Source organism: Panthera leo, chromosome E1 (genome assembly GCF_018350215.1).
Source record: "Panthera leo isolate Ple1 chromosome E1, P.leo_Ple1_pat1.1, whole genome shotgun sequence".
Taxonomy (NCBI): domain Eukaryota; kingdom Metazoa; phylum Chordata; class Mammalia; order Carnivora; family Felidae; genus Panthera; species Panthera leo.
In genome coordinates this window covers 38,341,235-38,360,701 of record NC_056692.1, presented here as the reverse complement: position 1 = coordinate 38,360,701, position 19,467 = coordinate 38,341,235, and the positions used below count along the sequence as shown (strand labels likewise).

At 50.2% G+C, this 19,467-nt stretch overlaps 1 protein-coding gene across 8 annotated transcripts in view; it reads right to left on the bottom strand.

Moving 5' to 3' along the window:
- Positions 1–11,404: 11,404 nt before the first annotated feature.
- CDK12 (cyclin dependent kinase 12) overlaps positions 11,405–19,467 on the bottom strand; it is a 92,893-nt gene continuing 84,830 nt past the window's right edge. For 4 of the 8 annotated variants that reach the window (XR_006196740.1, XR_006196739.1, XR_006196746.1 and 1 more), the window contains 3 exons: positions 16,593–16,722; positions 13,145–13,222; positions 11,405–11,756 (listed from right to left, as the gene is read on the bottom strand). The gene's annotated coding sequence lies outside the window, so the exon portion shown is untranslated. The remainder of the gene's footprint in view (positions 11,757–13,144; positions 13,223–16,592; positions 16,723–19,467) is intronic. The other 4 variants (XR_006196743.1, XR_006196744.1, XR_006196742.1 and 1 more) reach the window with 3 other exon arrangements.

The following is a 19,467-nucleotide window of genomic DNA, read 5'->3' as shown; positions in this document are numbered from 1 at the left end:
ATAACAAAATTGTGAAAGGAAAAGCTGGTTGAAGGAAGCTTTAAATGTAAAAGCGTAGATCGGATTATACTGTCTGACCTTCAGCTTGGTGCCTCCCTTAAGTGACCACTTCCAAACACTCTCACCAGTGGAGACAATGCCCTCTCTCTACCAGAGGACTGCTTCGGGTAGACAGAGGCCAGGAGGCTGGGAGCTGTTCGCGCCCCGGTGCTGACTCTCGTCCAGTCTCTTGCTTTCCGGCCTGCCGCAGACGGAGGCCGCTTGTGACGGCCCCAGGGAGCGTGGCACCACGAGAGGCCCTTCCTGATACCCGGCTGGAATTCTGGGCGGAATTCTCCTGCAGTTTTTGTAGAATTTCACTGGAATCCTCTCAAAATTTCACTCTAGAATTCTTATGGGATCATATATCTAAAGTGAGGTTAAGAAGTGGACCCTTCGACCTAGCATTCACCTCTGTCAGTGGTCTAAGGGGATTTAATAAACCTCTGAGTCACCCCTATTCTTGGGAGAAAGGATTTGATCCACCTTCTCCCCCCCCCCCCCCACTTCTTCCATGATGTATGAAGCTAGGCGCGACTCCCAGACTCAAATCTGGAGTCTGGTCTGCTCATGGCATGGGACAGGCCTGGCAGGGACAACTAGAGAGAAAAAGAACTCGGCACCCATCCTGAGGCCTGAGTCTTATCCTGCCCTGGAAACAAGGTTAATTGGGCTTCTCTCCCACTCAGCCTGTTTCCCAGAAGCTGTTCTGAAGTCCCGGGCTGGGTGGCATCCAGGTGGCTTGGGGCCGGAAGCAAAAGACCCCTCCACGTGGCTTCCCTGGCCAGACCAGACTCCTACACTTTACTCTTCCAGCTACTCCACGCGGCACGATTAGGTTTTGAAAGGTGGATTCCAGTTCCTTTCAAAAGATGTTGATGACTATCGAGACACAGCACCTGTGGTCACCTCAAGGCAGGCGGAGGTGTTCCGGCCCCTTTTGGGGCTGGGATCCCCAATGCCTCTGCCTCTGCCTCCAGTGAATTCCAGCGACTACGTGAGCTACCCCTTCCCCAATTCCTGACCCTTCCCCCATACTGGCTGCACTCTAGCTGTGCTCTATCCTCCCATCACCCCCTTCCCAACACTCAACTTCCCTGGTGAGATGGCCAGATGAGCAGGAGAAGAAGATGCGGGAGGACACGCAGCCCCAAACTCCCCCTCGCAGGTCGTTTTCTCTAGCTGGCTCTCCCGCTTGCACGCGCACACACACCGAGAAGCTCCAGGAACAGAAGGAGGTGTGTAGGGTGGGGGAGAGGGAGAAAGCTAAAAGGGGCCAGAGCAGTGGTAGGGAGGGGGCAAGGGGAGAAGTCCTAGAGAGGACGCCCTCCCTGTCCTAGCTTGAGCAGCGGGATCTCCAAGCACGCACTAGCAGAGGCTCAGCTCAACCCCTGGGCTGTGGAAACCTGAAAGCTGCAGCCGGGATCAATCAGGAGGGCATCTTCCCCTTGATTTTCCCACCCCCATCTGAAGTCAAGCATTTGGAAATGGCAGGGAAACAGAGATGTTTCTGAGTCCAGGCCATTTGTCCATCAAGGGGAAAGGGAGAAAAAAGCCTTGTGCTCTTCTCCTCTCTGTTTAACCAGCCACAATCGACCGGGAGTCCCTGATGCCCAGTGAACCCCCAGCTCTGATATCATCACCTCGTAGGACAACACAGTAAACCACTGAGTACAGTCCAGGGAAACTAAACCCCAAGGGAGTCAGCAACAGGGAAGCCCTGGCACTCCCTGAACTCCATCGGGCTGTGTTTGCTTCCCTCTCTTTCTGTTTTATGGGAAAGTTCACAAGCCTGACGATGCAAGAATTGCCCATAGAGGTCAGAGATTTCATTCTCTCTTGGATGACCTTGGCTTTCTTCTCTTCCCCAGAATCTTAAACCTGAAGTTGTCTGCTCCTTGGAGGAGAAATCTGGATTTGAGGGGACATTGAGACCGAGGGATAATTCTAGATTCCACAGTTTAGTTTTCAAGGAAGGTGGGAAGAAAGGGACAGTGTGGGCCAGGCCTGACCAGGCTTGGCCTCCGCCTCCACTCCCAGGCTCCTCATGTCACAACAGGGGTTAGATCAGGACTCCACACTTGACCTGCTCTTATGTGCTCAAAGGAGAAAGTTTCTTCTTGCGAGATGTGGAAGGGGGCAGGTGGGCCTCAGCAGTCACAACAGGCTTCCCAGCTCACAGCCTGAAGATGTCGTCACTTTTCTTTCTCTAAGGCTGGGGCATGAAGGCACCGACCACAGACCCAGAGGGGAGGTAAGTAAGGACCTGGACTTTGAGAAATCTGAAAAGCCTGTTCCTCTCCTAAATCCTGAATTAGCCTCTTGCCTTTCTGTCCTGCATCTTTAAAAATTCTGGACAGTTTTCCTTGATGCGAAGTGGTAAGAAAGGGCACAGCCACCTCAGAAGGACTGGTCTGCTCTCTGAAACTTTCTCTATCCTAAAGCCCTGGGATGGGAGCAGCCTGCCCGGGGAGTGCCAGCAAGAGAGGACTGAGAGGAAGGCTGGGCTCACGGGCAGAAAGGCAACCAGTTTCTCAGGGGGAGATGCCAGGGACTGGCAGGGACTGGGAGGTGGGGGGGGGGGGGAACGGGGGTTAGCCCCCTGGTGTGAGGAGAAGCTGGGCGCTCAGAGAGGAAAAGACAAGGGAACCCCTAGACACTGGCTGTGCCAAGAAAGCTGGGGTACCGTCTTGGGTGGAGATGCTGCCCACATGTGCACCAGGGTGTGGCTCTAACACGCCTTCCTGTTAGAGTGCAGGAGGGCAGTGCCGACTCCCCAGACACACTGGGGCTGCAGGGCTCCATACCCTGAGTGTGTGCCTGGTGTTCGGTTATTCAAACCTTTTTCTTAGCTTCTCTCCACCTCCGTATTCCTCTCATTCCTCTTTTTGGAATTAATTGAATTAGGAACGGGTCTTTCCGGGGCGCTTCCGCCTCCCGCCCGAGGCTGCGCTGGCCAGGAGGCCGAGGCTGCCAGGTCATGTCCCGCCGGGGCGAAGGAGCCCCCAAGCCCCTTTGGGGACCCGCGTGCCAGTTCCTACCCTCAGCCAAGTCTTCGCCAAGGGCACAGCTGGGCGGGGTCTGGGCAGTCCGCCCGGCTTGGGACATCTGTTCTCGCCAGAGTCGCATTAAAGGCAAGAGGTGGGGGTGGGGGTGGGGGGCTCAGAACCAACCTCTCAATCCCAAGCCGATGCCTGGTTTCTCGACCGCAGGCGGAGGCAGTGGGGGACACCTGACTCGCAGAGTTTTCTCTTTTCCCTAGGGAAAAGCGAGAGAATTGGTATGGGGGAAGTGGGGCTTTCCTTCTTGCCTTCGTCTCTCCTGCTCGCCGAACAGATGCCACATCGGGCCTCACTCCTGGAGGGCAAAAGGGTACTCCTGCCCTGCGGGAACTGCGCGGGAGCCTCGGGAGGCGCGGGCGCCCGGGATACCTCGGAGGCTTCGGGCCGGCCGGAAGCGGTACGATTCCCGCTTGCAGCGAACTCCCAACTCGCGCTCGGCTGGGCTCCGAGGCCGAGGCGGGGGCGCCGCGCACGGGAAGGGTTAAACACAACTCAGTTAAAACTTCGAAAATATTTGGATTTATATTGGGGGAGGGCGGTGCCTTGAAAAAACAAACAAACAAACAAACCTGAGAAGGACCACAGAGCCCTTAAGCGAAACCAAACCAAAACCCTTAACTACTGATCATTTTGTAGAAAAAGAAAAATCCCTCAGACACTTCTCCCTTGGTGCCACCACGGAAAAGCTCCCGCCTGGCCAAGCCCAGCGCCTGGACACCCCTTCACCACCCCAGTGCCCTGGCGCTGAGCCCAGGTCGCCCCCTGCCCACCCTTCGCTCCCGTGTTGGTGCCAGTCTGTGCCACTCAGCCGGTGCCCGGTGCCCGGTGCCAGGCGCGGGGGGAAGGCGGGGAGGAGCCGAGGCTCCAGCTTAAATTCCATGGCATCTGTTCATTATTATACAGTGAGGATTTTTATATGGACAGCTAAATTAAAGACAGATTTTTGCCAGAATTGCAGATCCCATAAAAATGATGACACAGGATGGGGGCTTTTTCTTTAAAAAAAAAAAAAAAAAAAAGAAGAAGAAGAAGAAGAAGAAGAAGAAGAAGAAGAAGAAGAAGAAGAAGAAAGAAAGAAAGAAAGAAGAAAGAAAGAAAGAAAGATTAAAAAAAAAAAACACGACCCAAATCCCTCTGTGCCCCTCTCCTCTGATGTCAGTGGGTTTCTCTGGCCCCTTTGCCTTCCCCTTCTTCCAGAAGTACAGGCTGCCCAGGGAGAACCAAACCCCAGCGGCTCTTCATGCCCAGCCTGCTCACAGATGCCCAGTGACCAACCAGCTCTCTCCCACAGCTGCTGGGGCGGGCAGAGGCAGAATGGCCAGGTCAGGTATGGAGGGTCAGGATGGGAACTGGAGCTGAAAGGGAGTGCCAGAAAGGGGCAGGAGTCAGGGGGCTTGACCTTTCTGCATTCCTAATTCAAAGGGCAGGCTGAGTTTTTGGCTGGTTGCCAAGACAGGGGGTGGAGTGGGGGCGGCTGGTGAGGACCAGGCATGTGGGGCCCTTCATTCCAGTACATGGGACAGCACCCACTCCCCCCTCTTCAGTGATACAATAATTGAGCACTGGGCACAATTTACCCAGGGGCGAGAGTTCTGGAATTTCTAATTTCAGAGATTCTAGAATGCTGGAACCTGCACCAGGTTGGTGCTTTCCTAGAACTTGCAGGGATTCGGGAATTCTGGGTCCTATGCAAGGAAGCAGATATCCCAGACTTCTGTGGTTCTGGGTGCAACGACTCAAATGTGAAGTTCAGGGATGACTTGCGGGGCCCTGGGGGAGCCTGGAAAAGTGTGGGCATGCAACCCCGGAGGATTGAAAAAGTGAGGGCCACACTCAGGAGTTCAGATGTGTCCCCCCAAATTTGTGGGGGGTCTTTCTTATTTTTCTTTCATTATTTTTTTTTTTCAGAGAAGAAAAATAAATATCTGTGGAGTTCTGTGTCCTCCAGACAATCGCTCTGTCTGTCTGTAACTCTGTCTGTGGGGCTGTCTGCTCATCTCCCTCAGATTCGGAGCTGACAGAATTCATATCAGAAGAGCGAACGCAGGGACATCTGTGTGCGGAATGACTGTGCCTACTCGAACCTGCCAATCGCTCCTGGCACGAGCTGGGTAACAAATGCCTGTTACCTCGGAATGCTGGCGGGTGGGGGGAGGGTGGGGGAGGGTGCCTGGCACCACCCCCGGCTGCCAAACCCTGCCAAGGCCCCCTCCTGCCCTCAGCGGGTCCCGCCCCCTTCCCCGAGTTGGGGGTCCACGGAATTGGATTGTTCCTTAATTAGCAGTGATTAGAAAATTTGGGTGTCTCTCAAACCCGGGCCAACCCGGGTATCCTTGGCCTCCCTAATCTCGATCCCCACTCCCCTCCAGCCCTCCCTCTATGTTTTCCGGATTAACTCTGGGTTTCCACAGAGGGCAGGCAGGCGGCCAGTTGGGGGTGGGGTGGCTCACGGAATGCAGGGAAGGGGGTCTCTGGAGGGAAGAATTCCGCCGAAGTTGCCAGGAGGAGTTTCTGTCGCGAAGTGTGAGGCTCTGTGTGGAGGGTTTGCATAGACGCGGTTGGCGGGTTGGCGGGACGGGTTGTGAAGTGGGGCACAGATCGAGAGGGACGGAGAGACCGGAGATCGCGGAAGGAGAGACAGGGCTGAGGAGATGCGGAAGATGGGAAGGAACGAGAAAAGAAGGCAAGAGGCGGGGGCAGCGCCGACCCGGTTCTCTTCGCTCCAGGAGCCTCGGGGATTCGGCCCAGCCGGTTGCCGCGACCCCACGGGCATTCCCCGCCTCTGGGCCAGGGCCTCCGGCCGCGCTCCCCGATCCATCAGCCGGTTCTGCTCTCGGAGGTGGGGGAGGGGAGGGCGCTACGCCACAGCCAGTGCCAGCTGGGGGTGGGGGTAGTTATTGCGAGGAGGGGCGGAGAGCACATCTAAAATTCCGAGACATCTGTTCACCCAGGGAGGAGACACTGGGCGCAAGAAGGCTGGGCGCCCCTACCCCACCCGCTTTGCCCGCCATTCCAGGGGCGGGACTCCCCCACTCCCCATGCCCCTACCCCCAGCCACCAACGCTGGCCTGCAGAAGAGGGTGCCAAGCACGGGATTGATCGGTTGGGGGGAGTGGAATTCAGGAGCTGCTGTGTTACTGGTGGGTCCTCAGAAGGGGAGAATCAGGGCTCAGGGGAGGGCTGAAAGGGAGGGTGTGGAGGGATGTCTGTCAGAATAGATCTCCCCAGAGCATCCACAGACAATCCCCCCTCCCACACACACATATACACATACACATAGACTTGGCCATCATACACACTCAGATATAAATCCTCCCATTCCTGGGAACACACATTAACTGTCCCCCTTCTCACTGGATCACTTATTCATTCAAGCAATCTTACTGGATGCTTGGTTTCTGCTGGCCTTGGGCTAGATATTGGGGAGATACCTTCCTATGCATCAGGAGCAGTGAGCACATTCAGATACCCAAGGGCGCAAGCACACACACTGCCCTCACATTCACACAGACTCTATTCTTAATGGGAAGGGGGGAGAGGGAGTTCCAGTAACAATGCCATCCTCCTCTGTAGGCATTTCTCCAGGGGAACACAGGACAAGGTCTAGGAGCCCCAACAGGGGGTTCTGGACCCATTGCCAGCCACTCATCACCTTCTTTCGTACTCCCTGTTGGCGGGAGACCCTGCCCCCAGACTTTGCCTGAACAGGCTCCAATCTCACTTCCCACCAAGCCTTGATGACCACCTCTCTTTTTTCCATGCCCTGGCCTGGCACCTGCCCTTCCATGAGGGCTGCCCTAGCTGGGCCGACAGAGGCCAGGCCTCTCAGCTGGGAAATGTCCATGTGGTTGCTACTTAAAAACTGATTTATGAGGCCGTGGCGGCTGCGGAGGCTTGGCCTGCGGTCCTGGTAGTAATCAAGGGCATATGCCCATCTCGCCTGGCACTGCCCAGCTTGTGAGCCCAGCCCTGGCCTCTGCTCTCCTGCTGGGAAGAGAGAAGCATAAAGGGTACCAAGTCCCTTTCTCTTCAAACTCTCTCCTTCTCCACTCCCTTCCTTTTCCTCCTCCTCCTCTTTTTCCCTTTCCTCTCTCCCTCCTCCCTTCATTCCTCCTCCTTCCCTCCCTCCCTTTCTCTTCCTTCTCTCCCAAGTGGCACGGACCAGCCTGTGTGCCGGGCTGGCGCTCACAGCTGCAGCCCATCTGCTATGATTGAATGGTGACAGTGATGAGACAGGAGCTGGGGGGAATGGGAAGACATGGGGCTGCCCTGCCACCCCTCACCCCTCCTTGTGCCAGTCCCCACATGCTTCCTTGACCTCCAGAATGAGATCATCTATTTTGCCTGTGCAGGGTGGAGAAATCCCACCCCTCTAAGTGAGGGAATTTCTTTCCTCTTACCTGGATTCCTCAGAAGAAAGGAGCAGAAGGGTAGGTAAAAAGGCGGGGGGGGGGTGTTGGGGTTGGAAGAGCAATCTGGAAGAAATGACCCACATGTTCACACCTGTACAAGCTTGAGTTGTTTGGGGGCACCAGCCCTAAATAGTGAAGTGCTGAGGTTCCAGTCTGGGCAGGGAAGCACTGATGTAGGTCCAGGATCCAGCTTTTTCAGGAATCCAGGAAAACATCCTTGACAATCCTTGGTGGGTACCCTGTTCCCTAGACCCTGTCACTTTACCATGGGGTTCTCCCTCCATGCCCCAGAAAATCTGCTGGCTCTCTCTGTCTTCAGAAGCAAATTTGAAGGGCTGGAAAGTCACTGCTCTCCATGATGCCCAAAAGAAGACTTATAGGTTAGACCTAAGGCTTTGGCAGGAAAGTCTAATTAAACACGAAGAAAAATCTCCCTACTGATTCCGGTGCAAGACCAAGATCTAACAACAATGGGAAATAACATATATGTGGAGCTTATTATGTATCTATAACTGACTTAAAAGAAGCGTTTTACACAAGCTAATAATTATCTCATTCACGCCATGAGGTTGAGACTGTCATCATACCTATACTATAGACAAGGACACTGAGGCACATATGCCTAGCTTGTATCCTAAGCCTGGCTTCTCTCTTGGTAGGAAAAAAAGGAGAATAATTATGAGGTCAAAAAAACTTTAGAAACACTATCCTTTCTTTTTCACTCACTTCTCTCTTGCCTCTTTTCTCTGCCTGCTCCTCTCCGTCAGTCAACTCAGTACCCTCTCTCCAGTTGATGCCCATACATGTTGCTCCCTCTTGCTGCCACTGCTTATATGCAAATAGGTGGAAACACCCCCAAGAAGGCACTCACTGTCCCTATCTTGCACTTGAGGAAACCCACACACAGACTTAACTGCTTTTGATCCCATCTTCTGTGATAGGGCAGTTGTTGCTCACATCTGTAGTCCTGGCCCATGGGGTCTCCCAGCCCAAAGCTCTAGATGGAGGATATCATTGTGAACAGCTGCAGGACCAGCCTGGACTTCCAGTCTAATCTGGGCCCCCAGGAAGCAATTTGCTCCACCTGGCATACTTCTGCCCTTTCCCTGGACACTGGAGTATGTCTGGGTGACTCGTGCCCTCTCTCATTTCTGCCATCTGCACCTCCATCCTCTTTTCCTTTCTCCAATCTCTTTCCTCTTCCCTTTCCTCTTTCATCCTTTCATCCATCTTCACACATCCTTTCTCCCTCTTTTCCTCCTTTTTTCCTTTCTCATCTTTCCTTTATTCCCTCTTGGCTAGTTTTTATATGATAAACCCTTTGGTCTTTGAAAAGGACATTGGGCATTCCTCGTATTCCATAAATTTCACAACTAAGGGGCTGCTGGTAGGAGAGCATCCCTACTAGTCAATCCCACCAGAGAGAAGTTTTTATGTCAAGAGAGGGAGATAGGAACCCATAATCCAATCTGTGGATAAGCATTAAGCAGTCACTAAATCCCTACAATCCTCAGAACAAATCCAGATCAACATTGCTGTCCACTTGCCCAACACAAATTGGGATAAGAAATCAGGTGGGGAGGGGCGCCTGGGTGGCTCAGTTGGTTAAGCGGCTAACTCTTGCTTTTGGCTCAGGTGATGATTTCATGGTCATGGGATCGAGCCCCATGCTGGGCTCCTTGCTGGGCATTGAGCCTGCTTAAGATTCTCTCTCCCTCTCCCTCTACCCCTTCCCTGCTCCCTCTTGCTCTCTCAAAAAAAAAAAAAAAAAAGAAGGAAGGAAGGAAGGAAGGAAGGAAGGGAGGGAGGGAGGGAGGGAGGGAGGGAGGAAGGGAGGGAGGAAGGGAGAGAGAAAGAAAAGAAAAGAAAAGAAAAGAAAAGAAAAGAGAGAGAGAAAGAAAGAAAACAAACAAATGAACAAATAGAGATCAGGTAGGGAGCTTTTTTCAGGGTTATGATAGAACTTTTTTAGTGTCTGTCTCCTTCCCCTACAATTTTAAGGTCTTCCAGAGCAAGAAGGCACCTGGAAAGGGACACTTGGAGGCCACAGAAACCACACATCCAGGGTCCCCCACCTGCCATGGTATTCTTACCAAAATCTTCCATAATTGGCCCTGAATGGCATCGAAGTCTTAGTCCTTAGACCCTAAGTCTGCACTTCGGCAGGGATAGGGTCTGAGGTCACCTTTCATCCTCACCTGCTTCTCCTAGTCCTGGTGTTTGGGCACCACCACCCCGCCCCCCCCCCCCCCCCCGCCTTGGCTCCCACGGTATCCTTTAGATTCTCTCTCTCCTTTATCTGTGAGTTTCTCCCTCTCATCTCCTCTCTCTCCTCCATTCCTTCTGTCTTCTATCGCCCATCTTGGGGCTCCTCTGATCTCTTCTTCCCTGTCTTGTCCTTCGGTAAGGAGAAAGATCTGGTTTCAGCACCACGGACAGAGACAGCGGGTGCGTTCGCCTAACTGGCTAGGCCGGTACCTAGAGTTTACTCAGGCCGAGATCTGTGCAAGTGGTGAGTGCCCACGAATTTCTTTGGGTGTGTGTGAATGTGCGTGTGTGAGTGTGTATGCGAATGTGCTTGAGTCTGTGTGAACGCCTGTGCCTCTATGGGGCACACGCCTGTGGGCGTCTCTGGGTGCATCTGTGTGTTTGTATCTGTCTGTGCCGTGTCCCCGCCTGCTCCCCGCGTCCCTGGCTGAGAAAGGGGACGGGATGGGGACGCTCCGTTCTGGAGGTGGGGGAGGCAGCGGGTGGCTTAGTATCCCAGCCGGGCCTGGGGGCGTCATCCTTGCCCAGACGCGCGCCAGGCACCATGTGGCATGTGTGCCAGCCGGCACAGGCTGAGGGCATTCTGCCCAGCATGAGGGGAGGTGGGGAAGATGCAGGGAGCTAGGGACAGACAAGAAGAGTGGGGAGCTGAGCTCAGAACTCAACTCTGGGGCCAGGCCCTTTCTATCCTGCGTGAACTCCACCCACAGGTACACACATGAAAAAATGTACAAGTTACTTGCCATTGTGAGGGCCTAGACAGATAACTCACATCACACACACATTTTCTGAGGAAAATGCACAGAAGGCAGGCGTGTTCTGGCTTGCACACGTGTGCAAATCACCAGGTTCTTTGCACACAAGTTCCTGTACAAATGCACACACACACATACAAACAACTAAGCCATTCTCAGAGGATGGGGCATATAAGAATCATCTCTCTGTGTCACAGAGCAGGATCTCTCATTATGTGGGTGGGCACCCCCCTCCTATGATACCAGGCAACCCCTCTAAGGATCTTGTAGCTCCTATGACAACTGTGCCCTCCCCAACAAACGGGCAGACTTGCCCAGACCTGAGGGTGTCATCAGGGGTGCCTGCTCTCTGCACTCAGGGAAGGACGTCTCTGTGCTTCATCTAGGAAAGAATGAGTGAGGGGGAAAAGGCATCCAAATATCTCCTGCCTTTCATCAGCCAGGCAGTTCTCATGCCCCCAGAGAGTCTGGTGTACTGGAGACAATCCTAGATTTCTCATCCCATTCTCAATACTAACTGGGCAGGTTATTTCTCAGTGAGATTTTTTTTTTTTTTATTTGAGAGAGAGAGAGAGAGCAGGGGAGGGGGGTAGAGGGAGAGAGAGAGAATCTTAAGCAGGCTTTGCATTCAGTGCAGTGCCCAGTGTGGGACTCAGTCCCACAACCCTGGGCTCATGACCTGAGCCAAAATCAAGAATTGGATGCTCAATTGACTGAGTCACCTCGGCACCTCTCTGAGTGAGATTTAAATATAATTCATGTAAAGAGTTTAGCTCATTAACTGGTCACTATTATTACGATTATATTAACAGTATGGAAAGAGTGGTTAGCAGGTTTGGATGAAATAATGTAGCCGAAGCTTACAGCACAGTGTCTAACCATAGTGGATTCTCAATGAACACAAGTACAGTATGAATTTAGTGGTAGAATTTCAGGAACTTAGGCAGTTAAAGGGAGCTGAGACAGAATTCTCCCTCCAAATGAAAGAAGCATGCACTCCCAAGTGCAACAGGAAGAATGGAAGTTAGACACAGACACACAAAAAAGCTGAAGGATGAGGTGGGAAGCAATAGAATCAGGTGGGGAGAGGGGACCCCCTTGGGGTGAAGCATCCAGACCTCCATCCTTCAGGGCCATGGAAGTCCTTAGAGTGTCTCTATTCCAAATCTGAAGTCTTTATCCACATGTCTTCCCACTTATTTCTTCTCTGGGCTTCATTTCTGTAAACAGCAGCATCCAATTAGTTGCTCAAGCCAAAAACCTAGAGTCATCGTTGAATCCTTGCTACCCCTCATTCTCCATATAGACTCTCACCAAGAACCCCTGATCCTTGCTCCAACATGTACCCAAGTCCAGGCTCTTCTCTCCTTCCTTAGTGCTTTCCTCTAAGCCAGATCACATCACCTCTCATCTGGGTCTCTGCTCTGACCTCCCACCTTGCCCCACTCTGTTCCATTCTCTCGCAGCAACTAGGGTAATCTTTTTAAATTGTAAGCAGGGCCTTTCATTCTCTGGCTTAAAATTTTCCAGCAGCTTCCTCAGCACATAGAATAAAACCCAAACTCTATCAGCTGGATTGGGTCCCTCCCTCCCTCCCTCCATCCCCAGAGTCATCTGCCTCTGCCTCTCCCTCTCCATGCCTCATCCTCAATGGCCTTTCTTTCCACTCTGCACACACTAAGATAACCTCCCCACCCTAGGAACTGGATGGCTTTCTTGGCCCAACCAATCATCTTACCTTTCTCCCACTCTTCTTGGCTGGCTCCTTTTCATGCTTCAAGTCTGTTTGTCTACCCCCACCCTGAGAAACCTTTCTGATGCTTTTATCCAAAGCAGGTCCTTGGTTATTCTCTAGTACAACATTCTATTATTTCCTTTGCAGCATTTTAACTGTTGCCTTACTTTTTTTTGGTCTGCCTGTCCTGTTGGTGTGTAAGTTCTCTGAGGGCAGGGACCATAGCATTTGTTCTGTCCCCATGGTAAACTCTGAGCCCAGCATGAAATAGGTACTTAGTGTGTTTGAATGGCAGAATTGATGAATGCTTTGATATCTTGAGGGGTGGGGGTGGGTTGAGCAGGTCCTGTAGCCTGGGCTCCAACCTGCCCCATTAGGGGTCTGTCTCATCTCTCTTCCTCTCAGGAAGCCGGTCTGCTGGCAGCCTCCTAATTATATTTTACTTCACTATAAATCTTTTCGTTAAATATAATTGAAAAATACACCTTTTGAATCATCGCATTAACCTGGCATCCACTCTGAGACGGTAATTAAAAGCTTCCTAGAATGTCTCACCAGCTTGCGGAGAACTGACTTAGAGATCATCCTCTGTCAACCCCAAATGTGTGTGCACTAGCCTCCCTGTCCCTAGAGAAGGTAGAGGCCCTAAGTTCAGGCTTGGGGGGCGGTGAGTATGTTCCCCCTCTTCTCTCTTAATTGCAGGATTCAGACAGCTGGGAGCAATGCCCAGACTCCTGACCAGCATTCCCTCTGGGGCCTCAGGTCTGCTATCCTCCCTGTCCTCATTCTCTCCTCAGCTCCAGGCTCAGAGCTGTCACAGGTGGAAGGTCAGGAAGGAAGGGGAAAAAGAAGGAACAAATGTTCTCCCAGCACCTAAGTGAGTTGGATCTGTCCCAATAAGTCTTTGTAGGTCCCAGAAGGCAGGCTGTGGCATTGATGCTGGGAGAGGTTCTGCAATGTGGTAGGTAGGGTTAGAATTCAAAGTCAAAGCCAGGATCTGCGAATCTAACTAATAACATTGCCTCCTTTCAGAGTCCCAGTGTGGCCATTGGTGACTGGTGTCCTCAGGCCAGCCCCTCTCCCTTTCCAGGCCTCTGGTTCCTTAAACTCCAGGCCAGAGAGTTTTCTGGATTCATCTTTGACAATGCTCTTTTACACCTCATATCTGATTCAGAAGCAAATCTGTCTGCTCTGCCTTCAAAATAAATCCAGAATCTGACCACTTCTCATCATCCCACTGCTACCACCCTGGTCCAAGCGGCAGCCCCCTCTCTCTTGGATGACCACAGTTTCTGCCTTTGGTCCCTTCAGTCTATTTTTGGTGAAGCAGGCAGAGTGATTTTATTTATTTATTTATTTATTTATTTATTTATTTATTTAGTTAGTTAGTTAGTTAGTTAATTAGTTAGTTAGTTTAGTAGACTCCATGCCTAATGTGGGGCTCAAACTCACAACCCTGAGATCAAGAGCCACATGCTCTACCAACTGAGGCAGCCAGGCAGCCCAATTTTTTTTTTTAATAACAGCTTTGCTAAGCTATAATTCACTCATTTAAAGTGTACAATTCAGGGCGCCTGGGTGGCTCAGTCAGTTGGGTATCCAACTCTTGATTTCGGCTCAGGTCATGATCCCATGTTTTGTGAGTTCGAGCCTCACATCAGGCTCTGTACTGATAGTGCGGGAGCCTGCTTAGGATTCTCTCTCTCCTTCCGTCTCTGCCCCTCCCTTACTCACACTCACGTGCTCTCTCTCAAATAAATAAATAAACTGTAAAAATAAGTAAAGTGTACAATTCAATGGTTTCTTAGTATATTCATGGGGTTGTGACCATCACCACAATCAATTTTGAACATTTCATCACCCCATTTAACAGTCACTCCCCATTCCTCTCAACCCCCACAGCCCTCGGCAACCAAAAATAAAACATTACCTTCTCTAAGAAGCTTTTCCTGACTACCCCATCAAAAACTGCACCTCCTTTCCCTCTCCTTCCTTGCTTTATTTTTCTCTTTAATACATATCACCATCTAACATGCTATGTATGTCACACATTTATTATGTTCCCTTCTATTTTCCCCTTCTATTTGTGTGTATTCACACACAATCCCGCTGTGGGTGGAAGCTTTTTTTTTTTAATAGTAGACTCCCAGCACCTAGGACAGGACCAGGTACATAATAGGTGCTCAAGAAACAAATGTGGTATGAATGAACTCAATAATATAGGTATGGAGATCAAAGATCTCAAAAGTTGCATTCATGCTCTAGGGGCAGGCAATGAAGACTTATCCTGGGGTCCAGATCTTGGGTGCATGAATTTATTTCTCTCTTCTTTTTTCTCTTTTGGTCTTCTTTTCTTTCCTGCCCTAGACACAATATTCTATTCACCTCCACCCCCTGGGCAATCCCTAACACCAACTCTCTTGGTGTTGTCCAGGGGACTTGTTCCTCCTCCTTCTCTCCTTTTGCCCTTACCACCCCCTGACTCTTCCCCATTCTTCATTTTCAGATTCAATCCTGGAGAACATTAAATGAATGGTCTCTGGAAAGCTATTGGAAGAATAATCAGTCTCACTGTCTGAGTCCCCCAAGAATGGTGGCATTCATTTACTGTGCCCATGACTTGGGCCAAGCCTTGAGTTGAGTGCTTTTGACTAGCACTGTAAGATAGAACTTTCCGCAATGATAGAAATGTCCTGTTTCTGTTCTGTTCAATATGGTGGTCACTAGCCAATATAAGGTTATTAGGCATTTGAAATGTGACTGAGGAAATAAATTTTAAATTTTATTAAATTTTAATGAATTTAAATTTAAATAGCTATATGTGGCTAGTGGCTTCCAATTGGGCAATGCAGATTTACACACATTATATAATCTTTACGATTATCTTGGAGAGTAGATATTATTATCCCCATTTTACAGATGAAGAGGAGTGGCTAATCATGATGAGAACCCACATGTCTTGGTTTCTAGACCCTTCTAAGGAGCTGTTTCAGGGCTTGGTGTAGGAGTTATATGTATGAGAAGGGCATGGAAAGACAGTCATTCATTTTTTTCACTCAGTGAGACTTCATTGAACCTCATCTGCTAAAGACTGGGGATATATCCACAAATCTCTTACCGCATAACCTTCTGGGACACATTTTTATTCCCATTTGACAGATGAGAAAATTGTGACTCAGCCAGATTCAGCAACTACCAGATTTCCCTGCTCCCTTCTTCTTCCTTCACCTTTACTCTCTCACCCCTACTCCCTTCCTCCAGCCCCAGTCTATTCTCCCTATTGGAGCAACTGTGATCCTTTGAAACATTTGCCTGATCATGTTTTCCCTCACTGGAGATTTGGCCAGGTTCCCCATTTTATTCCCAGAGAAAACCAAAGGCCTATGGGACCCCATGCATTCTGTGCCTCTCCCATTCCCACTCAGAACCTACCTGCTTCTCCTTTCCCCGGATCCCTCTAGTCCACTGGCCCCCTTGGGCCCTTCAGGCCCTGGCTTGCCTGTTTGCTGGCTGCTCCCTGATATCCACACTGCCAATTTCTTCATCCCCTGAAGGTCTTAGTTCAAATGCTGCTCTTCCAAATGAGGTCTACCCTAACCTTCAGCCTAAAATGGCAACCTCCACCCCCCCAACCTAGATTTGTCATGAACTTTTCCCCCTAACGCTTACTACCTACTAACATAATTTACTGATGTAAATGATGCCTATCTCCCAGCTAGAACATACATTTCTTGAAGGCAAGGATTTTTGTTTGAAATATTCTAGGGCCTCAAATAGTGCCTGGCACATGGTAGGTTATCAGTGAAAATGTGTCAAATAAATGAACAAGCCTACTCTAGGTATTCCTGCTTTTGCAGCAGGAAGGCTCAGATTTTAACTTGAGCTCCTTTGCTTCTAAAGCCAGAATTCTTTCCCTCAAAGTCATTTTTTAACTAAGAATTCTCTCCAGTCCCCTCCCCAGGTTCTCTCTCTTAAGGGTGGCCCTGGGCTCACACAATTTCTAGCCTAGGTAGGGATATGAATTCCTTTATATACTCTTGGCTACAATGCCCAGGAATTGAACTAATTTTACCAAAACTCAGAGATCTCCTTTCTTCAAGGCAGGAGGCCTGGGTCTGTTTTTCTGGCTGTGGCCCCGGCAGGTATCCCCCTCACCCCAACCCCAGACTCTGCTATTCCTTCCCCTCTCTGCTGAGGAGCCTAGACTTTTCCTTCTTTCAGTGGGGTAACTTGGGAATGTAGCCACTCCCACCACACCTCTGGATATGCAGTAACACAAAGGCAAGTAGGCATCATTTCCCCCCATCCTTTGACTTCTTACCCCATGAGGAAAGTGACAAGATATTTCCTCAAGGCATGGTGCATGGGCAGGACCTCTTCCTTGGAACAGGCAACTGGGATTGTTTATGAGTCCATTAGGAGAATGGGAGTTAGATAACAGGAAGGCCTTCCTAAAGTTTGGAAATGAAACAAAGGTCGCTACTTATGGGCTAAGATAATGAAGTGCATTCATCTTCCTCTAACCCTGTCCTGTACCTCTTCCGTAACAGGTAAAAATGACTGCAGACTGTCCCCTCAGAGCTCATTCCTCCCCAGTGTCTCTTCTCCTTCATTCTTCCTTGTCCCCTTTCCACCTCCCTTAGCTCAAAGTCACTTGCTGGGGCCCAAATGGAGAGACAGCTCCATATGTGCCCCAGGGAATATTAAGCCATGTCCAGAGGGAAGAGCTGGTGTCTGGTGTGCAGCCCAACCACCTTCTGGCAGTGAGGTTTGAGGGGATACCAGAGTCCAGTACCAGCTCTGCTGGATCACCACTGTGTGGTCCAGAAAAATCAGTCAACCTCTCTGAGCCTTAGCTTTCTCATCTGTAAAATAGGACTAACAAGATCTGCTCTACAGCATTGTATGATTAGGAGATGGCTCATGGGAAGCTCCTGGCACAGGATAGGCACTTAATAGTTGGTACTGTTATGACTAATATTACTTAGGCTCCAGGATGCCCTCTCTTCCATCCCCATGGATGAGGGAGGGCCTTTTCCTCCATCATTCTCTATTCCTCCAGTTCAGATGAAAGTTCCAGATGGAGCCTCCAATCACACTCTGCTCTAATTGAACCTCTACACCCTGCTAGAATTCTTTTCCTAAAACTAACTTCCTGGAAGTTCCCCACCACCTACCAGGACACAGCAAGCACAGTGATTAAGAGTTTGGGTTCTGGGGTCAAACCTGGGTTTGATACTCAATTCTATCACTTCCTAGCTGTATCTGTTAGGCAAGTTATTTGGTATCCCTAAGCCTCAGTTTACTTATCGGAAAAACAGGACAATAGTACTTGCTTTGTGTGGTTATTGCAATAAAGGCAATTGGTACAAAGCATTTGGCACATGGAAGATGCTAGCCCTATTATCATAATGACATGAAAAAATCATAAATCCTGAGCATGACATGCAAGGTTATCTATAGAAGTTAGACTTCCCAATTTTTAGAGCAGGATTGTCAGAATGAAGCACCTGGCCTGCGCATCCAACCTGTTTCCTGCCATCCTCCACACGAACCCTATGTTTTGGTTGGCACAGTGTGTTACTCACCATCCCCATGCTGAGACCTCTCTCAGTGCCTTTGCACATGCTGTTCTTACTACCTTGAAAATTCTTTCTCTCCTTGCCCAACTGGTAAACTCCTACTCATCAGTTAAGACCTAAGTCAAGCCTACTGCCCTCTGTGAAGCCTTTCCAGACCTAGGGTCTGGGATCACATCCTGGTGCTCCACCACTCCAGCCCTTTACCTCTGTTTAACATCAGGTAGGGAGCCACAGGCCTTAGGATCAGGCTGCCTGGGTTGGAATCCTAGCTCTGCCACTTCCTACCACTTCATTTGTTACTTCACTCGTTTGTGCCTTAGTTTCCTGATCTGGAAAGTGAGATCATGATAATAATATCTGATTAAGGGTCTGAGGAGTAAATGAGTTACTATGTAAAAATAATTTGGTCCCACACTTGGCACAGAATAAATGTCCAGTAAGGTGAAGCTGTCATAATTATTATTCCAGCCTCTTTTGCTTCCCAGGACAGAACTCAGTCTACATGTTGGTCTTCCAGACCAGGCTATGAGATTTGAGGGTAGGGGCTGGAGCTGATCTATGAAGCTCATGCAGAGTGGATACTTGGCACCTCTGCCAGGGCGGACAGTCACAAAATCTCTCCTTTATCAAGAGCTTTCTCATTTGTCCTTCAGGATAATACTATGAAACTGGGTCCAAGGTTCTTCCCACTTTACAGATGAGGAAATTGAGGCCCAGAGGAAAAGCCTACAGGTCCTGGTAAGCAAGCAAGTAGCAGGGCCAAGTTTTACCCTTGGACTCAGATGACTCCAATCACCTCCCCCTCCCCAGCCTCAGTTTTCTCATCTATGGAATGGGATGGTAGCTGTTTTTCTAATCTCTCAGGTTTACTGTATGGACTAATATATATAAATATAAAAGGAAGAATGGGGTTTGAATCTCCCCTTATAAATTGGGTAATGCTTTGTCTAAGATAAAAATAAGAACTTTTCTGGGGGTGAAACTGAGAAGTAGCTGAGACTGAAATGGTCCCGAAGCCCCCATTCACCCCTCTCCCTAGGGCTTGTCTGCAGCCTGGGGCCAATTCAGCAACCTTCCTCCTTTCCTGGGCCCACTGCCAGCCCCTCCGCCCCTTCCCCCTACCCATTGCCACTGGAAGACAATGGTGGGCAGGCCCGGCCTTTGTGAGAGGGGTCAGGCCAGTTAATCTCAGACTGGGCTGGGGAGGGGCATGTAGGAGGACTAGGGGAAGGGAGAGGGGGCTGCATGTGGGGACAGACAACAGAGGGCTTGTGAGGGTCTTGGGGGGGGGGGGTGGAGAGACACTGGAGGCCAGGGGCCTGAGGAGTAAATGCTTCAAACAGGCTTTGGGGAGCGTTTCCTCCGAATGTAGATTTGAGCTCCTATTAAACTTGCCAAAAATTTGTGTTAGCTAATGGATTCTTAATTCTGTCTAAAATGAGAGAGGGAAAATTATGCCATTCATCTTGTATTGGTTTGAAATTACATCTGACACCTAATCGATCATACTGTGGAACATTAACTCTTTGGAAGAGACCCAACTTTTCCTCTCTCCCTTGCTTTCCAGCGCTCTCCAGCCACCCCCACCCCCTGATTCCTTCTTTTGTATTTCAT